This window comes from Anomaloglossus baeobatrachus, chromosome 4 (genome assembly GCF_048569485.1).
Source record: "Anomaloglossus baeobatrachus isolate aAnoBae1 chromosome 4, aAnoBae1.hap1, whole genome shotgun sequence".
In the NCBI taxonomy this organism is placed as follows: domain Eukaryota; kingdom Metazoa; phylum Chordata; class Amphibia; order Anura; family Aromobatidae; genus Anomaloglossus; species Anomaloglossus baeobatrachus.
In genome coordinates, this window is record NC_134356.1 from 346,309,245 (window position 1) to 346,332,859 (window position 23,615).

The following is a 23,615-nucleotide window of genomic DNA, read 5'->3' on the forward strand; positions in this document are numbered from 1 at the left end:
CATGTTGCTAATCCCTGCCTAACCATCCCTATATACACTAGCATAGTTAAAGGGATCTTTAGAAAAGTATTTCTGAAGATCTTTTATCTTACGCTAATGAGCGCAGGGACTAGTCCCAAGGGTGTTATATCTCTCGACTAGTCCACACTCTTAGCATGTTAGTACCCCTATTTGGGCGTACAAACATGCTATTCAATTCAGCATCAGCAGTGGGGACGCGCGTACCTGTGTTCGCTGTGACCGTTCCAGGTGAATGTCAGGCACTTCCGGTCATGCGCAGTATGAAGCCTGGTGTATGCGTCCTGGCTTCAGAGAGGTCTACTGCACATGACTGGAAGTGTCGGGCATTCAGAAGAGTTGTCACAGCGAACACTGGTACACGCATCACCACTGGGGATGCTGCATTGAATTTCATGTTCGCACACCCCTGTGGGTGTGCTAACATGCTAAGAGGATGGACTAGTCGGGGGATATAACGCCCTTGGGACTAGTCCCCACGTTCATTAGCATATGAGAAAAGATCTTCAGAAATACTCATTCTAAAGATCCCTTTATCTATGCTAGTTATCTATGCTAGTGTATACAGGGACGGTTAGGCAGGGATTAGCAATATGCACTCAGAACTGCTCGTGGTTCTGGGTGCATATTACACCTGACATATTTCCTTTAAGGATAACAAAATCAGTATTTTGGAGTGGCCATTACAAAGCCCTGATCTCAATCCTGTTGAAAATTTATGGGCAAAGCGGAAAAGGCTGGTGTAAGCAAGGTGATCTACAAACATGGCTCAGTTACACCAGTTCTGTCAGGAGGAATGGGCCCAAATTCCTACCAACTATTGTGAGAAGCTTGTGGAAGGGAATCTAAAACTGTTCACCCAAGTCATACAGTGTAATGGCAATGGTACCAAATACTAATGAAATGTATGTAAACTTTTGACTTTGCAGAAAGTAATAAAAATGCCTTAAAACATTCGCTCTCTCATTATTCTGGCATTTGGCAAATATAAATAATTTTGGTTCCTAATTGACCTAAAAAGGGAAAGTTTTATTCTGACTACATGTTAGATAGTGAGAAAAACATGCAGATGTGTCCTTAGAGTATAGATAGTGTACGTGAACTGCTGGTTTCAACTGCATATATAATATATATTACATAGATAAAAATATATATATATATATATATATATATATATATTAGTATATAATGTGTGTGTGTGTGTGTGTGTGTGTGTAATATATATATATATATATATATATATATATATATATATATATATATATATATATATATATTATATGTCAATCATCCCCTTCCCCTCCTTCACCAAACAAAACTAAAAAATAAAATTAAAAAAAATGTTTGTAACACTTTAGACATATAATGTATAGAAACATAAACCTTTTTAAACCATACATTACCTGGAAAGAAGAGAATAATTGTAATGTCAGTATTAACATTTTGGTAATCATACTTTCCTAAAAATACAATAAAAAGCAATGAAAATATTGTATGTTTCCCAAAGTTTTAAAAATAACAAACCAATTGCGTAAACGGTGAAGTGAATCCTCGCAGCGCGGTGTCACCCAGTCCGTTCTTGGATCCTTATTATGCAGCCGTACCAATCTTGTGGGTGAGATTTATCATGGGAAAAAAAAATTGTGCTTTTCTCCATTTCCTAGTAACTGCTAGTTCTCACCTTGACTTGCCTTTCAGTGTCCAGCGTGTCAAGCCATTTTCTTTACATTTTACAGCTTGAAATATCATCCTAAACTCCCCAATTTTCAGACGTGTCCAAAATGGCCCGTCTGACCTAATGTTCGGGCTTTGGTAAGTGTGATCGTGATGCTCGAAGCGCTGGTAAAGTTGGTATGCATTTGCTTTTTCCCAGCTGTTTAATGTCTTATTCTAGCTGTGTTGTAATTTAGAGTCTGTAGGGTTTTTTGTGTGCAAACTAATTGGCATTGACTGGTTTTTCGAGAGCTTAATTTTAAGCTGCAAATTATTCATAATTGTTCCCAATTTTTTTTTCTTCTGGAATTGTTTTTGTCACCTGCTGGGTTCTTTTTTTCTTTTTTTTTTTTCCTATCGATGCAATCAGACATGAAGCTTCCGTGTCAGAATCAAAATTTACTCACAGACCCGATACAGTTCATTTTACTTTAGTTATTTGTAGAAATGAGAATTACTTGTGACTTTAATGCTGAGATTAGATGCATCGACTCTCCTTGTGATCCGATGAACTCCAATCCTATTTAGTGATAATAGCTTTGTGTAAATTACCTAAAGTAGTTTTCCTCTGCTAATCATTGCCTTCACACCTGTTCAAAACGCAACTTTGCTACTGATGGTGAAAGTTTCCTTTTTTTGCAAGCTATAATTTTTGTGTTTTATAAATTGTATTTTACAGACCTGTGGGAGGCTAGAATATAAGCCATAGAAAGTTTTTTCACCCTTTATTAGCCATTAATCACTAGTTCCTCAAGGGAATCTGAGCATGCGATCTTTTGATTGCTTAGATCAGAGATCTCCAGCTCAGCCAGTTAAATAGGACGCCAATAGAAAAAAATGGAAAGTTGATGAGCCACAGACTTTTTGATCACATTTTAGTCCCATTTGTTTGTGTCCGTATAATAAAAAAACAAAATTTTTTTTTTGTTTTATGGGTTTTTCTGTACAGTGCTCATTGTACGAGTTATGGTACAGTTTTAACCTTTTCCTATCCTGAGTAGAGGGGGACATTTCAAAAATTCCGTTACGCTCCTTTTTCCCATGGCAGGGGACTTCAATAACTCATACGCATTTTACTGTCCTAAGTCCCTTCTAGCAGGCCACTGAGTGGAAAGTCCCTTTTCTAAGCATAGCAGGCAGGACTTTGCGCATAGTGCTATTAGGATTTCAATGGGCAGAACGGGAAATTTTATTGGATAGGAAAAGTTTAAAGCTTGATTCGGTGATACCAATTATAATTTATTTTAATTTTTGTTTTTACAAAAACCAGCCTTTATAAGATAAAAAGGCAGTTATAGGAAATAGGTTAGAAAACACCCTGTCCATATTCGCCTATCTCCAGAATCCAATAGTCCAAGAAAGAGATGCATCCACCCACACACACTACCCACTGTCACACTGTGCTCTCTTATTAAGGGATGTCAGTGCACTCCTCCTTCCATATGCTCTCTGTTTACTTTGGAGCTCTGGTGGGCTTTGTGTTTGAGTCCATGTCATGCGCTGTCCAGATCCGCATTTGCAGATCACTACTACCATGTCGGACTATGTCCACACTACTGAGTCCAACAAACAACCTTTCATACTCTGCCCAGATCGGCACCTGTGGTTTGCTACTACCATGTTGGATGCTATACACACACTTCATAATCCAACAAGCAACCTTGATTCTATTTAGGAGCTCTGTTCTGCTGGGCGTCAGCTGTTATATTACCACTGTTAATGCCTCCTGGAGCAGTGTGTGGCTTCTAAGAGAAATAGGTTGCTAATCACCACCTTCAGCTGGTCCTGCATTTCAGTTATACCCCCCCTGTCTTTGTCTTGTCTGACGTTTATTACTTTGTGTCAAGGCCACTCCTGGGTGGGGGGTGCGGGGCAATTAGGTGAGGACTGGACAGGAGACAGGGCTAGGTCAGGGGCCCTTACGTCTCTACCTTTAAGTGTACCTCCGGGTGAGTGTGAGCGCATGAGCCCCAGCCTTAGGGCCAGCATAGGTCTCCCTGTGTCACCTGGTCACCCGTGATAGTCCACCGGTTGAGGTGATACAGCACACCACCACCAATTAGTGGTGTATTATCGGGCTTAGATGTATGACCCTCTGATTGAGACCCATTGGCACCCTGTGATTATGTTCTGTGGGGCTCTAAAGGGCCAGTAGGGACAGCAACATGTGAAGAATTAATTGAGTGGGATCACACCTAGTTACACTACTAGCTGTAACAGCTGGCTCCTGCTACGGATGGCATACGCACAGCTCCAGTGCTCACTGCATCCTGATTCTGTACATGTACGGCTTGGTGTGATAAATATCACTTTACCATGATGTACATGCATGCCAGAAAGCGAGAAACAGCTTGACTATAGATTGTCAACAGAGACAGTTGCAACAATTGGCTTTTGCTGCTACTTAACAGGAGGAAGGCCATCTAATAACCACACAGAAGGCCCTGACCTACTGCCCCCCAACTTCCTGGCTTGAAGCAGTGTCTGAATCCCATATCTGAAGTTTCCATTTTCTCATGGATGCAGACATAACTTTGTTGTTTAAACACACATGGAATAAATTGCAAATCATATATTATTTGTCATCTACATTGATGTTCTTCTGGATGAGTGTTTGTATGACTTAATTGTAGTTTAAAGGAAACCGGTCATGTCCCCAAATACTGTTAATCTGTACAGAGCAGGCTGTAAATCAAAGTGCTGGGGCGTGCTTCTAACCGCCATCATAATGCAGTGAGCAGTGCTGTAGCCGCTCTGGCACGTTGTGTCCATAATACTGATTAGGAGCTCAGTCACAACAATGCCAGCTCTGACCGGTATAGAAGTGAAGGCAGCAGAATCTTGGACCTAATAAAAATTGTTTGGCATCATCTACAGATTACTGAACAGTGGCCCCCAATTAATCAAATTATTTAGATAAAACACTTAAAAAATTCAAAGTTTTGTGCAAAAAACATTAAGCCTTTTCTGCCATTTTTCAGGAGCTAGGACAGGGTACCCGCCCGTCAAATTCATCAATAGCGGCAGTTTTTTTTTATGCTAGAAATAGTCCCTGACTGCAGTAGCATTTCTGGCGAAGCGTAACGATGTTGCCGCCACCACCAACAAGATATGTGGAAGTCAGAAGTGGTGTGCACTCTTAATGCATTGAGCGCATCCTATTCTAAATTATGCCAGTCTTACTGCATCGTGTGCCTGTTAGGCCTACATCGCTTACTAAGAGACTAGTATTTATTTGGCAAAAAAAATGCATATTTTATTTTTTTTTTTGTTGTTTTTTACATGCCTGTTCCATACTGTTTTGATACTAAAAAATGGCTTGTCATTAGAGAACCTGTCACCAGGTCAAAAATGGTCAGTTTTTATTTTTGTACTCCTGCTTCTCCACCGAGTATTTAGTGCTAATATGTATGATCTTCACCAAGGGGGCATGGCATACCACTAATATGCTGAGCAGTCTAAATACACCCCCAGAGAATTTGTATTTGTATTTGTAAGTAATGCTCTTTTGTAAAGACCTTAAGTACTAGCGCTAAAAAAAAAAGTTAATATTTCTGGAACTATATGGGGATTTATGAAAGAAAACAAAACACACCACAAAAAATCACAGTGAAGTGCTCCGGGAAACTGCCGAAATACAGAGCAAAAACGTGTTTGATCAGATGACATCTTTAAAGGGAATTTGTCAGGTGATTTTTCCAGTACAATACTAATAGTATCCTGAAATAGGACTTGGACAGCCCTTTCAGCATATGTAACTTTTATTGCTCTACCTTCTCCTGTTTTCTTGCTGTAAGCGCTGAAGAATACACTGTCATGTGACGGCTAGTCAGCAGATGTAAATTTAAACGGAGTATGCACTGGTCCCCATGCTGGGAGCGGCATCAATTGGCCAGAAATTCTCAGTTCTGGAATTGCCTTGTCTTCTGATAGTGGCCACGGCCAGGTACTGCACATCCGCCTCCGCTATCCGTTGACTAGGCAGTTCTGGATTTGAGCATTTCTGACTGCCACTGCCGCCACCTTGAACAGTTGATCGGCCGGATTACCAGGTGTCGGACCCCAGCCGATCAGACATTGATGGCCTATCCGACAGCCTATCCGACAGCTGTGCAGCGCCGCGCCCGTGATCGGCGAGTATAAAGGAGGGAGGGAGAGACCAACCAACCGACAGAGAGAGACCGACGGACCGACCGACACACCGACAGAGCGAGACACTATTTACACAACGTCTGGGCATGCCCAGAAACAAAAACCGGATCCATTGTTGGTTTCCGACATATGCCGAATAAAGCCGAATCCGGCACCCATTGGCTTCCATTATACAACATGCCATATGGCGTCGGATTCGGCGTGATCTGTTTTTTCGCTGCAGCCAAAAAACGTTGCATGCTGCGTTCTTTCCGGCCACTGGAAAACGATTTTTCACCGGATCTGGCGGACGCCGCATGCAACGCAAGGCTATCCGGCACAATCCGACGCTAATACAAGTCTATGGGGATCTGTTTTATCCCGGATTGTGCCTGATGCCAAAAACAGATGTGTAAAACCAGCCTAAGGACCTGTGCGCACTAGAAAAAGGAGTTTTCGCTAGAAATTTCTCAAGAAAGTTTTTGAGTGAAAGATTAACGCACCTGCGTTCAAAAAACGCACAGCTAACGCATGCGGTTTTTTACGCGTTTTTGGTGCGTTTTTCCCGCAGGTTGGTCCCTGCGTTATTTTACCATTATCTATGGCAAAAAAACGCAGGTACCTGCAGAAAAGAAGTGACATGCTCATTCTTTTTTCTCAAGACATTCTGCAGAAAGAATTTTCTTGAGGAAAAAAATGAAGTGTGCGCACAGCTATTTTTTATTTCCATAGGTTTTGATGGGGAATGTCTGCAGAAAGCTTACTACCATTTTCTCAAGAAATTTCTGCAGCAAAAACGCAGTGTGCGCACAGGGCCTTAGAGTGTTAAATGTAAGATATACAGTGCTGGCCAAAAGTATTGGCACCCCTGCAATTCTGTCAGAGAATACTCTGTTTCTTCCTGAAAATGATTGCAATCACAAATTCTTTGGTATTATCTTCATTTAATTTGTCTTCAATGAAAAAAAAAAATATATGTCAAAAAGCCAAATTGGATAGAATTCCACACCAAACGTAAAAAAGGGGGTGGACAAAAGTATTGGCACTGTTTGAAAAATCATGTGATGCTTCTCTAATTTGTGTAATTAACAGCACCTGTAATTTACCTGTGGCACCTAACAGATGTTGGCAATAACTAAATCACACTTGCAGCCAGTTGACATGGATTAAAGTTGACTCAATCTCTGTCCTGTGTCCTTGTGTGTAAAAAACTGAGCATGGAGAAAAGAAAGAAGACCAAAGAACTGTCTGAGGACTTGAGAATCCAAATTGTGAGGAAGCATGAGCAATCTCAAGGCTACAAGTCTAAACCTTAGGGTACTTTCACACATCCGGATTTTTGCTCTGCGGCACAATACGGCGTTCTGCAGAAAAACCGCAACCGGCTTTTGTAACGCCGATTGCGGTTTTTTTTTGCATTGACTTACATTAGTGCCGCATTGTGCCGTAGGGGCTTGCGTTCGGTCCGGTTTTTGCCGCATGCAGCAGATTTAGCCGATGCGGCGGCCGGATCGAACGTACCCTGCAACGTTTTTTGCTCCGGCAAAAAACACCGCATCGCGCCGCATCCGGCCGCTGCGGCGCATTTTTCAATGCATCCCTATGGAGGCCGGATGCGGCGCGATGCGGAAAAAACCGCATCCGGTCGCCGCATGCGGTATTTTCCACTGCGCATGCTCAGTAGCATGCCGCAACCGGAAAAAACCGGACCGGCCGCATGTAAAAACGTATGCAAAGGATGCGGTGTTTTCACCGCATCCGTTGCATAGTTTTCACAGCCGGATTGAGCCGCAGGGCTCAAACCGGATGTGTGAAAGTAGCCTTAACCTCCCTAGATGTGGAAGGAAAAGAAAAATTGACGAGAGATTTCAATGCAAGATTGTGCAGATGGTGGATAAAGAACCTCGACTAACATCCAAACAAGTTCAAGCTGCCCTGCAGTCCGAGGGTACAACAGTGTCAACTCGTACTATCCGTCGGCGTTTGAATGAAAAGGGACTTTATGGTAGGATACCCAGGAAGACCCCACTTCTTACCCCGAGACATAAATAATGCCAGGCTGGAGTTTGCCAAAACTTACCTGAGAAAGCCTAAAACGTTTTGAAAGAATGTTCTCTGGTCAGATGAGACAAAAGTAGAGCTTTTTGGGAAAAGCCATCAACATAGAGTTTACAGGAAAAAAAAAGGCATTCAAAGAAAAGAACACTGTCCCTACAGTCAAACATGGCGGAGGTTCCCTGATGTTTTGGGGTTGCTTTGCTGCCTCTGGCACTGGACTGCTTGACCATGTGCATGGCATTATGAAGTCTGAAAACTACCAACAAATTTTGCAGCATAATGTAGGGCCCAGTGTTAGAAAGCTGGGTCTCCCTCAGAGGTCATGGGTCTTCCAGCAGGACAATGACCCAAAACACACTTCAAAAAGCACTAGAAAATGGTTTGAGAGAAAGCACTGGAGACTACTAAAGTGGCCAGCAATGAGTCCAAACCTGAATCCCATAGAACACCTGTGGAGAGATCTCAAAATGGCAGTTTGGAGAAGGCACCCTTCAAATCTCAGGGACCTGGAGCAGTTTGCCAAAGAAGAATGGTCTAAAATTCCAGGAGAGCCTTGGAAGAAACTCATTGATGGTTACCGGAAGCGGTTGTTCGCAGTTATTTTGGCTAAAGGTTGTGCAACCAAGTATTAGGCTAAGGGTGCCAATACTTGTGTCTGGCCCATTTTTGGAGTTTTGTGTGAAATGATCAATGATTTGATTTTTGTTTCATTCTCTTTTGTGTTTTTTCATTGCAAGCAAAATAAATGAAGCTAATAATACCAAAGAATTTGTGATTGTAATCCTTTTCAAGAAGAAACTGAGTATTATCTGACAGAATTGCAGGGGTGCCAATACTTTTGGCCAGCACTGTAGCCTTAAATAGATAACTTAGCAGTCCTATATAACGGATTGCCTGCAGCCATGTGCATTTGTGGGAGACCGTACCCTCAGTAGTTTCCACCTTGAAGTGAGTTTCACGGTCTCCCCAGTTTTGTCAGGAGCTCGAGTTTGCCATGAGACCATTACGTAGGCTCATGCCCATCAATCTGCAAGCTGTATGTAACACAACAAATTGTTCTGGTAGATAGATACATTTCACATCAGTGAGGGCAACTGCCGAGAAGTCGTCGTCTTTCTTGTACAAGCTAAAAATATCTCTATCCATGCCGACATTTTAATTACTAGGTTACTTATTGTACGATTATGTGAAATAAAACACATTTCACTTACAAACATCCTTCTTGGAAAAATAAAGTGAATTAGAAGGTGTCTTAGAATAATGACATTGGTTGGCAGATTGGCGGGGGCAGCTGAATTATACTTTGTACCGTAGGTTACACTTTGCATACTGCCTCGTTTATTAAGCAATACCATTGTAATTATCCAGTGTGAATTAAATCCCGAGTTCTGTAAGAAGCCTTTGTGGCATGTATGAAGTGGATGCCTATTTCTCCACTCTTAGTAAAGCTTTCTGAAAAGGTTATTTTTATTATTACATAGATGGTAATACACTGCTTTCTTGCAAGTAAAAATAACCTGTAATTAAAAGGCCACTAATGCTGAAATGCCAGTCGGTTTCCAATGTACTGTTCCTTTTCTAATATGGAAATTCTTTTTTTTTTTTTTTTTTATGTAAAGCTTCCAAAATATTACCAAATTTGATAATTTTTGATTGCGTTGCATTATTTGGATCTGTACCTATACCCCTGACAACTATTGTCCAATAAAACATTTATTGACTATATAACTTTTTCCCTCTGGAGATATGTGACTGAAATCTATTCCCAATTTTTTTTTTTCTATTATATATTTCTTTTCAACCATGCCAGTTTTATTATATGTAAGATTGGTCTTCGTTTACCCTTTGGCTATGTGCCCACGCTGCGGAAAATGCGCGGATTTTGCCGCGGATTTCTCGCGGAAAAGCCGCGGATTTTCCAGAAATCTGCAGCACAGCTACTCCCCAGCCATTTATATGGCATTTGGGAAATGCTGTGCCCACGCTGCGGATTTTTCCGCAGCGGAAATCGTGCGGATTTTCGTGCGGAAAAATCTGCAGCATGTCAATTATTGTTGCGGATATTCGTGCGGATTTTGCCTATTCAATTGAAAAAAAAAAAAATCACAAAATCCGCAACAAAATCCACGTCAAATCCGCACCTATGAAAAGGTGCGGATTCCAGGGGAAAGCTGCGTTTTTTGATGCAGAAAAATCCGCAGATACAGAGTCCCGTGGGCACATAGCCTTAAGGTTACATTCTCGCGCTTCGTGCTGTTTTCAGTTTACATGCTGTATATTGTACACCACCATATACAGCAATGTTTTCTTTCACACAGACCCCAAGGTCCATGCAAAAAAATGGCTTATGTAAACTAGAAAATAGTCCACCATTGGGTCTGTGTGCTGAGGGTGTGATCTGAGTCCTGTATCAAGCTTGTCCATTCAAGTCTATTGGTCCATGAAAAACTTGGACTGCACACTGATGACCTCCCAAGTGCTTCCTAGTGGTCACCAGATTATATTTCATAGAAGAAAAACTGATGAAACCCTGATAGGGAAAAAACTGAGCAAACACTGGTGAGGATCTAGTCCATTTTTTTTTTTGCATATGAGAAAAATCACAGGAAAGCATTAGATCCAAAGTGACGACACATAAGATGACCCATTCCTAATCTTTTATAATGAGGTTCTGTCTAGTTGATCATTTATGATTGATTCTAGTATCTTCCAATTTACACCATGTATTTTCTATTTTGGTATGATGGATACATTTGCTTACAGAGATTTATCTGCGTTTTTGGTTGTTGTAGTGAATGGTACTGTTGTCTATACCAATCAGTGAACCAGATTTACAATATCATCTCTACCACTAATGTACTTGGCTCCTAATTATGTATAAGTTCTTCAACTTTTTACAAAATATCCTTGCAGTGAAAATGGTAATCTGGGCACTTTACACAATGCGATATTGCGATCGATATCGCTAGCGAGCGTACCCGCCCCCTGTCGGTTGTGCGTCACGGGCAAATTACTGCCCGTGGCGCACAACGTCGCTAACACCCGTCACACTATGCTTACCTGCCTAGCGACGTCACTGTTGCCGGTAGGTTTGTTCGGCGTCACAGTGATGGCCCAATAGAAGCGGAGGGGCGGAGATGAGCGGGAAGAACATCCCGCCCACCTTCTCCCTTCCTCATTGCGGGCTGCCGCAGGTACGAGGTTGTTCCTTGTTCCTGCGGTGTCACACGTAGCGATGTGTGCTGCCGCAGGAAAGACTAACAACCTGCGCCATGAACAACCCACGATATGAAAATGGACAACGTGACAACGATCAACGATTTTTGACGCTTTTGCGATCAGTGATCGTCGCTCCTAAATGTCACATGCAACGATATCGCTAACGACGCCGGATGTGCTTCATTAACGACGTGACGCCAACGATATCTCGTTAACGATATTGTTGCGTGTAAAGCACCCTATAGACACCAAATGTTTAGCAAGTCAGATGACAGTTCTGTATGATGGCACATATTTCATTCAGACAATCAAGGGTGTGTTCACATGGGTAGAAACAATGTGGATTTTCCACTAGGAAAGTCTGAAGCACATTACTGCAGCAGTAAACTAGATGAGATTATACCAAATCCCTTCCACATGCTGAATAAAGAATCCTTGCAGAAATTGAACTACAGTGCAGATCTTAAATTGACAACATATCAATTTATGCTGCAGATTGTCACTGTGGATTCCTCCCTCTGTCAGTGGAATGGGTAGAGTGAAATCTGCTCCAACATTCTCCAGTAATACTTGTGATTTGTGCCGATTCTATTCTGTACAATTTGTTTCATGAACATCCGCTTATGGCATTTTTGTAAAAATCAATACAGTTTAAAAAAAAAAGCTACAGTATTGTGCCAAAGTTTTAGTTAGGGATGGAAAAATACTGTAAAGTAAAAATGCTTTAAAAATTAAAAAAAAAAAAAAATAGATTTTTATCAATTAACTAATATATAGAATGAACAAAAAAGAAATCTACATCTTATAAATATTTGGCGTGATCACCGTTTGCCTTCAACACAGCATTAAAGTATCAATTCTTTTAGGTACACTTGAACTCAGTTGTTAAAGAAACTTGGCCGGTAGGATGTTTCAAACATCTTGGAGAACTAACCACAGATCTCTGTGGATGTAGGCTCGACAGACAGACTTGATGATGTTGAGATCGGTGCCCTGTGGGTACCATATAATTACTTCCAGGATTCCTTGTTTTTCTTTACGCTGAAGATAGTTGTTAATAACATTGGCTGTATGTTTTGGTTCATGTCCTGCTGCAGAATAAATATGGAACCGATCAGATGCCTTCCTAATCGAATTCCATGATCTATTAGTTTTTCCCCTGTCTTTCTCAGCCATGAGAACATCAAGAAATGGGCAATATTTAGGACTATGGAAGCAGTGGTTGGCCAAGGAATTTTTGTACAGCCACTGAGATACCTCATACGTACTTCCCTTTGAAATTGTATGATGACCAGCAGTGCAATTAGTTCAGAACTGGCAGCAACCTATGGAAACCAGCTAAACTCATTTACGTTTTAGAGGCATTTCACCAGAAACTGTCTTTGTGGAAGAATTGTGTCCAAAAAGCCATACATTCATGGAAACAAAACTATGCTACTCAACTATGCATGAAATCTAAAGGGGGCTTTACACGCAACGACATCGCTAACTAGATGTCGTTGGGGTCACGGAATTCGTGACGCACATCCGGTCTCGTTAGCGACGTTGCATGTGACACATACGAGCGACCGCTAACTATGCAAAATACTCGCCAAATCGTTGATTGTTGACACGTCGTCCATTTCCCAAATATCGTTGCTGGACGCAGGTTGTTCGTCGTTCCTGACGACGACGAACAACACCGTACCTGCATCCTCCAGCAACTAGGTGGGCATGACTTTCATGTGGCTGCTCTCCGCCCCTCCTCTACTATTGGACGCCTGCCGTGTGACGCCGCACGAACCGACCCCTTACAGAAGAGGCTATTCGCCGGCAACAGCAACGTCGCTAGGAAGGTAAGTATGTGTGACGGGTACTAGCGATATTGTGTTCCACAGGCAGCGATTTGCTTGAGACGCAGAAACGACGGGGGCGGGAGCTTTTACGAGCGTAAAGCCGCCTTAAGAGCTAGGGTACAGAAAAAGTCAGCGGATGCTCTAGTGGGTTAAAATGTGAAATATTTGGCTGTAACATGACTGTTTGTTTGCCAAAGGCATTGAGAGCAGTATTAGGAGTACAGGCAACAGTGAAGCATGGTGGAGGTTCCATGAAAGTTTGGGGCTGTATTTCAGCAAATGGATTTGGGGATTCAAGTCAGGATTAATGGTGTCTTCAAAGTTGAGAAATTACTCATCGATTATTCAGTACCAAAAGAGATGCATTTGAGGCTCCAAATTTATTCTACAGCAGGGAAACAACCCTAAACACACAGCCAATGTCAGGAAGAACTATCTTTAACATAAAGAAGGACAAGGAGTCCTGGAAGTGTTGATATAGCCCTTGCACAGCCCTGATCTCAAGATTATCAAGTCTGCCCAGAATTACTTGAAAGGACAGAAGGATTTGCACAAACAAACATCCACAGAAGATCTGTGGTTACTTCTCCAAGATGTTTGGAGCAACCTCCCACAGAGTTCCTTAAAAAGTTGCAAGTATACTTCTTAGAAGAATTTATGCTGATTTGAAAGAAAAGAAGGTGGACACACCAAATATTGATTTGATTAAAAGGAAGGTGTCGTAAAAAAAAACAATAACTGAAAAGATGCATAGTATTAATGTTTTAATTTTTTATTTAAATATTATTTTTAAGTGAGCAAAATAGAATACATTTTTTTAAAAAGTTGGATATTTTCCACTCAAACACTAGGGGGAGCAGCTGCTGAAATCCTGCTGCAGAGCTACTGTAGAACTAGCTCACATAACAGCTGCAGTAAAAGTGGGTGGAATCTGCTCTCCTGTGTGCGATGTCACCTCCCCCTCCCAATCTAGGTGTTTCCAAAAGGATAAGGGAAGATGAAGTTTAGGATTACAGTGCGGAGCCATTTTGTTGGTGGCCGCAAAGTGATCCTAATGTCTAAAGGGACACTGAGGACCGTATGGGTCGTGCTCCGCACATAGCGCTCTGCACGCCCCATACCAGCAATGCTCTGCCGCACGCACACCCACCCGCAATGCACTGCCACACGCACGCTCGCATTACGTGCTCCTCCGTATACTGCGCTCCACTGTATTCCGTGTGCCACTGTATACCATGCTTTGCTGTATTTCGTGCTCCTTCGTATACCGCACTCTGCTGTATTCCATGCGCCGCTGTATAACTGGCTCTGCTGTATTCTGTGCTCGTCCATATACTGCGCTCTGCTGTGTTCCGTGCGCTGCTTTATTCTGCGCACTGCTGTATTCTGTGCGCCGCTGTATTTTGCGCCCTGCTGTATACCGTGCTTTGCTGTATTTTGGGCTCCTCCTTATACCACGCTCTGCTTTATTCCGTGCGCCGCTGTATACTGCGCTCTGCTGTATTCAATGTTCCTCCGTATACCACGCTCCACTGTATTCCACACTTTGCTGTATACTGTGCTCTGCTGTATTCCATGCGCCTCTTTCTGTGCCCTGCTGTATTCCGTGCACCGCTGTCTTCTGTGCCCTGCTGTATACCACGCTTTGCTGTATTCCATGCTCTTCCGTATACCGCTGTATTCCTTGCTTCGCTGTATACTGTACTTTGCTGTATTCTGCGCCCTGCTGAATTCCGCGTTCCACCATACACCTCGCTCCGCTGTATTCTGCGCTTCGCTGTATATTGTGCTGTGCTCTGCTGTATTTCGTGCGCCGCTGTATACTGTGCTCTGCAGTATTCCGTGCCCCACCGTATACTGCGCTCCGCTGTATTCTGTAGGAGCAGTGGCCCGAGGTGAGCACACGAGAGCGGGGGTGGGGTTGGGGGGGGCGGAGTCAGGTGGGGCGGGTGGCGGGGAGAGCGCGGGCGGAGGCCAGGGTGGGAGGGCCAGTGGCGGGGGGAGCAGCGGCGGGGGAGAGAGAGACAGAGGGGCGGTGGCGGGGAGAGTGGCTTGGGGGGAGGGGGGAGTGTAGCAGCGGCCCAGAGTCGGTACTCAAAATCCTGAGCAGATGACTGGGAAAGTGCAGCACACAGCATACGCTGTGAGCTCTACAAAGATTGCGCTGATCTCCTCCCTCTGCTGTGATCTGGACAGCCCGAGAACTGTCTTCTATGCTCAGGCGCTGCCGTATTTGAGCTACGTAACTGTTGTTACTCACAGCAAATCCAAGATGGCAGCCCCCAGTGTTTCAATAAAACTAGAATTAAATAAAAACTAAATAAACAGTGAATTTATTTTTGTATTAAAAATACTAGATTTCAAAATCACTATTATTAATACAAAAATAAAAAAGCGACACCTAACCTTTTTAAGATTTCTGTTCTGTTCATTCAGTTTGCATTTTGTTACTTGAACCAAATAAATTATGTATTGTTTAAATATTTCTTACTTTGCTTCATTTTTTTCCATAGTTATCGACAATGTTGTGTGTACTGAGGAAATCATCCAGCCCTTTTATAAAAGCTGTTATAGTGTCTGCCATTACTACCTCTTGCGGTAGGGCATTCCTGTATATTCTGCCATGCAATGATTGTGCCCAAAAATCCACCATCACCACCATAGTTGTTTAACTCTTTAATGCAAATGATTTTGAATTAGCTAATGTCACTTTAAGGCTGAAAGTGAAACTAGGTTCTCCAGTCTTGTAATTACAAGCCATTTTCATCATGTGCAGACTGATGGTAACATTTGCATCTAATGTTCCCCTATCTGCGGTCTATATTTAGTACCCATGGAAATTTGTAAGGCTCACAATGCTTAGCTTTATACAGAGAATCTCATCTTTTGCCTTTTTCAAAGTGACTGAAAGCCCATAGGTTTATTAAAGATTGTTTTCATATTGGTATTGCAATTGGCAAGCTTAGAGACTTTGTCTGGAGTCCAATATTCCAGCAGTAATAGGCTGGTATTAATCAGCTCGTGTCAAGCACTTTGCAGTATTGATTATTGTGGGTGTAAAAATAACTTCTAATATCTGTGAAACTCTTCTCATAGTAGCTCATGAAAATTGGCTTAAGGCTGTATCACAAAAAAAATTTCCATTGTTATAAAAAAAAAGCTGGGTTCACACATAGCGACAGCGACGTCGCTGTTATGTCACCATTTTCTGTGACGCAACAGCGACCTTGTAAGTCGCTGTTATGATCGCTGCTTAGGCTAGTTTCAGACTACGTCTTTTTAACATCCGTTGAAAACGTTTTTTTTAGCGGAAGTATGGATCCTGCTTTTACAGCAAATAACGTATGCAAACGCATGTGTTATTTTGCAGGATCCTGCACTGGATGTTTAGGGGCGGGCATTGGAGTCATGTGATCGGGAGTGAGGGGAACTAGACTGGGAGGAGGCTTCTGACAGCTGCAGACGCTGGTAACCAAGGTAAACATCGGCCTTGGATACCCGATATTTATCTTGGTTACGAGTGTCTGCAGCTGCTAGGAGCAGGGCTGCCTGCACGCGTAACCAACGTAAACATCGGGTAACTAAGAGAAGTGGTTACCCGATATTTACCTTGGTTACGAGTGTCCGCAGCTCTCAGGTGGGAGAGAGAGGGAGGAGAGGAAGGGGGAAAGACATAGAGAGAGAGGGTGAGGGAGGGAGTAGAGAGATAGACAGATCACGCGAGACTGGTTCTGGGCATGCTCAGTACTTTCTGGGCATGCTCAGTACAAAAGCAGGATCCTGTCTATCAGCACGCCAGCGTTCACCTGCGTTCGCGTGCTGTTTAGTCAGGATCCGGTGACTTGCAGTATTTTGACTCAGCTCAAAAACGCTACAAGTAGCGTTTTTGAAACATGTTAAAAAACTGCAAGTCACCGGATCCGCACTATAACGCAGGCAAACGCAGGTGAACGCATGTTAACGCGAGTCCATTGCAAATGCATTGAAATGAAAACGCATTTGCACTGGATCCGTACTTCCGCTAAAATAACGTTTTCAACGGATGTTAAAAAGACGTAGTGTGAAACCAGCCTTAGCTGTCAAACACTGCAGACGCAGCAGCAATCATAACGACACGCGTCGCTGTGGAAGTGATGCTGCGCTTGGTAACTAAGGTAAATATCGGGTAACCATTACCCGATCTTTACCTTGGTTACCAGCGCACACCACTTAGCGCTGGCTCCCTTCTCTCCTAGCCTGGGTACACATCCCTGCTCCCTGCACACGTAGCTGGAGTACACATCGGGTAATTAACCCGATGTGTACTCTGGCTAGGAGTGCAGGGAGCTGGCACTGGCAGCGTGAGAGTGGCGGTGCTAGTAACTAATGTAAATATCGGGTAACCAAGGAAAGGGCTTCTTGGTTACCCGATGTTTACCTTAGTTATAGCTTACCGCAGCTGCCAGACACCGGCTCCCTGCTCGCTTCAGTTCATCGCTCTCTCGCTGTCACACACAGCGATGTGTGCTTCACAGCGGGAGAGCGACGAGCAAAAAATGAAGCAGGACATTCAGCAACGAGTGGCGACCTCACAGCAGGGGCCGGGTCGTTGCTGGATGTCACAGCAGCAGCGACGGGGCGTCGCTGCAACGTCACAGAAAATGGTGACGTAGCAGCGTCGTCGTTGTCGCCGTCGCTGTGTGTGACCCCACCTAAAGTGTTTTTTTTTTTTTTAAGATGTGGTCTCTTGATTGGTAAAGATCATTTTTTGTCTCTATGACCGTTCAATAAAGTATTCACTTCTGTTTGTTTTTCCTTCTAGGGTGAAGCCCTAATCACGAATTTGGTAAATAGAACTTAAAGTAAGACAATAAAACCTGTAAGTATCTACGCTTTTGCACCAGATCATTAAATAGAAGAAAATGTACTGTGACGTAATAGAACTAAGGCTGGCTATACACTGTAGTTTAGGTGGCTATTGGCCAAACATGCCAGCTATTCTTCCAGAGCGCAACAAAACGCTCGCCTCTGCCAAATAGGCCTATGATTTTTCGAAGGAGAGGGGACGAAAGGAGCCAAGTGCACTTGACTAAGGTCAGCTGCACTCGCACGTTACATAGTGGGCTGTTCCTGCCGAAAAGCTGTTCTGTGTCTGGTGTCTGATGTCAGTCAAGAGACCTGGAGGATTGGGCACGTTAAATTTGAGCATTTTCAATTTTTTGATCTCGGAGTAGATAAGTCACACTAAAGCTAGTTAGTAGCTGTTAATTCTGTTCTTTTTAAAGAGAACCAACCACCATGCTTTTCCTATATAAAGTAAAGCCAGTGCCATACTGGCGCTAGGATTCTGATTCTATACATACCTGTAGTTGTGAGATCAGATGTATAGTTTCTGAAATATAGCCAAGTAAAGTTTGTGAATTGCACTGTTATTTGATGATGGGTGCTGCAGAATATCTAACATGTGGGTTAAGTTTTGCTACTTATTCCCACTCCTGTCTGGATTCATCCCCCCCCGTTCTTCCTATCAATCAAATAATGGTGTATTTCACAAACTTTACTTGCCTGTATTTCAGAAACTATAAATCTGATCTCACAACTACAGGTATGTATAAAATCAGCATGATAGTGCCAGTATGGCACTGACTTTAGTTATATATGAATATCCTGGTGGTTGGTCCTCTTTAAGAGCACTTAATGCTTGGCTGAACTGAGCATGCATATATATATATATATGTATTAAGGTATGTTCTACTGCCGTGCCGGCAGCTAGGTGCCTGTTTGTGCCGGGTGCTTGTCGTTGCCGGCAACAGGCACCCGGCACCGACAGGCACCTGGCTGCCGCACGCAGCGACACGCACTTGGCCGCTATGTCCCGGCTATCTCTCTGTGCGGGTGGGCGACTTGCTGGCTGCCACTCTGTGCGGGCGGGGCGGCTGTGTTGACTGCGGTGGCTGTGCGGCGAGTGTCCCAGTCTGTCCGCGGTCCCCGGTTTCAAATGATGGTGTCGGGAGTCAGCGAAGTGCGCAGATGGAGCTCTTGAATGAGAGCTCATTCTGCGCAAGCGCCGCTCCGGGAGTCAGCGCGTTTGCAGATGGAGCTCTTGGATGAGAGCTCCATCTGCGCACGCGCCGCTCCGCCATCATTTGAACCGGGATTGCAGACAGACTGGTACTCACTGCACCGGCCTGCTCCACCACTGACTTGCCGCTGTCACTGACCCACTGCCGCCACCACGGACACCGCCGCCGCTGCTAGCACAGCCTCTGCCTCCTATGACCCCGCTCTACCACCGCTGACGCCCTCCCCCTCTGCTAAGACAACACCGGAGCATAAGACTGACCCCATTTTTGTTTTTTATTTATTTTTTTTGTTTTTTATTTATTTTTTTTGTTTTCTCTCTAAATTTGCGTTTTATAATCCGGTGTGTCTTCTAAAATGAAAAATACGGTATACTGAATGGGATTAGTCTTTACATGATTCTCTCTTAGGCCGGGATCTGATTTTTCATCCTAAAAACTCTGCCGACTTTCATCCACATTATCATCAATGTGTCTGTATGTTACGTCAGTGTGACTTTTTGTTTTTATACCTCAACATATTAAAACGCACATGATCGCATACAATTTAATGGTTAATAATTGCAATAAATCTGTAAAAATCGGATGCACTATGGGCACTCGGTCTATGCGAAGACAAACCTGAATCTGAACAGCCCTATTGATTTACAGCACATGTCTGTATTATACGCTCATCTGAATGAGTCTTTTGGCCACATGCACACATTGAGTATTTGAGCTTTTACCTCCATATTTGTAAGCCAAAACCAGGGGAACAGGAAAAGTATAAAAATGTGCACCACTTCTGCATTTTTAACCTCTCCTGGTTTTGGCCTAGACATACTAAGGTAAAAATCTCACCAAATACTTCGTGTGCACATGGCCTTACATATACTGAGGTAAAAACTCACTAAATACTTTGTGTGCACATGGCCTTACATATATGGAGGTAAAAAAAACCTCACCAAATACTTCGTGTATACTTGGCCTTACATATACTGAGGTAAAAACGCACCAAATACTCCGTGTGCACGTGTCCTTACAAATACTGAGGTAAAACCTCACCAAATACTCCGTGTGCACATGACCACATCATTGGGAGATGCTACATATTTTTTCTCATTCTGTCATTTACTACATTACTTATAAAATAAGGGTCTTTTCTTGGATTCCTAAATCCTTTTTTAGCTCCCATGAATGTATGGCTTTGCTCTTCCCACCTATGCAGTTATGAGGCTCTCTGCGTGCACACTAGCCAGTGTCCTCTCACATGTAAATGTTTCTTCCTCTGGATCGTGTCATAGTGAGAGCATTTCTTCATACCTATCACTGAGCAGTTCACTTAGCTGCATAAAGCAGGCGGGGAGAAACTTCAGGTCATTTTTCTTATCCGAATCTCCAAAGTAAGTAATACTTCTTTGGGGTGGAAAATATGCTATAATCCTGGCTAAAAGTGACTTTTCAGTTTTTGCCCAAAAATTCAATTTAAATTCATGTTATCAGTTCAGCCTTTGACAGCCATTTCTGAATACGGTGTGCACCAGTGGCTTTAACTCTCCCTAGGAGTTCTTTGTGCTAATAAAATTGCAATGATTGTGGAGCCATACCGAACTTTTGAAGCACTCGGCTAGTCTGAATGTGCAGGCGTAAGTTGTGCAAATTAAAATAACATGGGCCAGTGACCATTGGCTTTAGGTTTTAGAGACCAGCAGTAGACATTTTATGAGAAAATGCTTATTGAAAAAGACTGGTGTATGCTGTCCTGCAAAAAAATGGTAGTGTGCCTATGATATTTTTCTCTTTAATTTCATAGATGAATGAGGAATAAGGACACTAGTTCCCCTGGATTAGTAAGCATATAACGTCCGGTAATCACAGGCTCGTGGATGAGGCAGCTGCTTATTTTCCTCTTCTATGCTGACTGCTATTTTTCTCTTCTGACAGTTGCAATGATCTTACAAATAGATTCAGTTAGTGGTGACTTTAACCCCTTCACGACCGCGGGCAGTAAAATTACGTCCTATTTTAACGTGACTTAACGACCAGGGACGTAATTTTACTGCCTAAACTTCATTTGATTGCCGTGGCCATAGCAACGGCTTTCAAATGATGTCTCCTGCTGTTTCTTACAGCAGGGGACCTTTGCTTGACCCCAGGGCGATCGATGTGATTGGCTGTTCAAATCTGAACCGCCAACCACATCGTTCGCATTAATTTCGGCAAAAATAATGCCGGAATTAGTGCAAGACTGTGAGATCCAGCTATGAGATGCCGCAGCTGCTGCAGCATATCATAGGTGGACCTCAAACATGTCGCCCCCAGCCCCTGCAGCACTGATTGGAGCGATCGTGCTATGACGCGCAATCGCTCCAATCAGTGTGCAGTGGGGCGGTCTGATCTGGAGGTGGCCGCCCTCTCCAGGCCTGTGCTGGTCTGGGGACCCTCCCCCAACATGTCTGCAGCGTGGTGTGGCTGGTACTTTTGGTACCACGCCACCGCTGCTGCCGCCGCAGACGCCGCCTCTGCTGTCACCGCGCCTGCTCCAATGGTAAGTATTGCGCTTCAGCGATGGCCCCTGCGCGCTCCCGTGAAGGCCCCTGCCCGTGCCCCCCCCAATCTGCCCCCCTACGCCCCGATCTGCCCCCCCTACGCCCCGATCTGCCCCCCGGCATCCCGATCTGCTCCCCACGCGCTCTGCCTGCCTCCTCTGTCATCTGCTTCCAAGGTTCCTTCCTTCTGCTTTTGCTTCTCCGCCCCCTCTGCTCTCCCTCTGCCCCCCCCATCTGCCCCCCCTCTCCCCATCCCCCCCCCCTCTCCCCATCCCCCCCCCATCCCCCTCTGCTCCCCCCCGACGTCCTCTTACCTGCCTTCACGGGTCGTCCGAGGTCTTCACTGGCCCGATCACATCTGCCTCCATCGCTGGGTCCTTCTGCTGATCTGTCCAACGTCCTGCCTGCTGCTCCTGTAAAGCTGTCCATCTCACTGCCTTCTTGTTCCTCTGCAGCTCTTCTGGTCAGTGATCCTCCTGGTACTGTGAGTATAACTTTTTTTTTTTCTTGTATCCTGTCCATTTTTACACCTCATCCGTCCGTGCGTCCCGCCAAGCGCTGATCAGGGATGCCGATAACTGATCGGCATCCCTGCTCAATTTTTGGCGTGACTTTTTTCCGTATTTGCGACGCTTTTTGTATCGCGTCCGTCCGTGCGTCCCGCCGAGCGCTGATCAGGGATGCAGATAACGGATCGGCATCCCTGCTCAATTTTTGGCGTGACTTTTTTCCGTATTCACGACGCTTTTTGTATCGCGTGCGTCCCACCAAGCGCTGATCAGGGATGCAGATAACGGATCGGCATCCCTGCTCAATTTTTGGCGTGACTTTTTTCCGTATTTGCGACGCTTTTTGTATCGCGTCCGTCCGTGCATCCCGCCAAGCGCTGATCAGGGATGCACATAACGGATCTGCATCCCTGCTCAATTTTTGGCGTGACCTTTTTTTTTTTTCCGTATCCCCAACGCTTTTTGTATCTCATCCGATCGTGCGTCCTGCAGCGGCCGATCAGTGCACCGCGTCTGTGCGTTTGAAAAGTTAAATGGCGTTCCTTCTCTTCTGAGCCCCGCCGTGCGCCCAAACAATTACTTTCCACCACATATGAGGTATCTGCGTACTCGGGAAAAATTGCACAATACGTTTTATGGCGCAGTTTTTCCTGATACCGTTGTAAAAAAAAAAAGCTACCTGGTTGATACAAAAATTTTGTGGTTAAAAAAAAAAATAATAATTTTCACGGTTCAACGTTATCAACTTCTGTGGAGCCCCTGAGGGTACAAGGGGCTCACCAAACATCTAGATAAATTCCTTGAGGGGTCTAGTTCCGAAATGGGGTAATTTGTGGGGGAGCTCCACTGTTTAGGCACCATAGGGGGTCTCCAAACGTGACATGGCGTCCGCTAATGATTCCAACCAATCTTGCTGTCAAATGGCGCTCCTTCTCTTCTGAGCCCCGCCATGCGCCCAATTACTTTCCACCACATATGAGGTATCGTCGTACTCAGGAGAAATTGCACAATACGTTTTATGGTGCATTTTTTCCTGATACCCTTGTGAAAAAAAAGCTACCTGGTTCAAGTAACAGTTTTGTAATGAGAAAAAAAAAATTGTATTCATGGCTCAACATTATCAACTTCTGTGGTGCCCCTTGGGGCTCGCTAAACATCTAGATAAACTCCTTGAGGGGTCTAGTTTCCAAAATGGGGTCACTTGTGGGGGAGCTCCACTGTTTAGGCACCATAGGGGTCTCCAAAACGTGACATGGCGTCCGCTAATGATTCCAACCAATTTTGCTGTCAAATTGCGCTCCTTCTCTTCTGAGCCCCGCCATGCGCCCAAACAATTACTTTCCACCACATATGAGGTATCTGCGTACTCAGGAAAAAATGCACTATAAATTTTATGGTGAATTTTTTGCTGATACCCTTGTGAAAAAAAAAGCTACCTAGTTGAAGCAACCGTTTTGTGGTAAAAAAAAAATTTTTTCTTTTCACGGCTCAACGTTATAAACTTCTGTGAAGCCCCCAGGTGTTCAAAGTGCTCACCAAACATCT

At 43.9% G+C, this 23,615-nt stretch overlaps 1 protein-coding gene across 1 annotated transcript in view; it reads left to right on the forward strand.

Moving 5' to 3' along the window:
* Positions 1-23,615, forward strand: part of LOC142302402 (plexin-B2-like) — a 335,800-nt gene that overhangs the window by 155,687 nt on the left and 156,498 nt on the right. Inside the window, exon 3 of the mRNA XM_075343449.1 lies at positions 17,776-17,832. The gene's annotated coding sequence lies outside the window, so the exon portion shown is untranslated. The remainder of the gene's footprint in view (positions 1-17,775; positions 17,833-23,615) is intronic.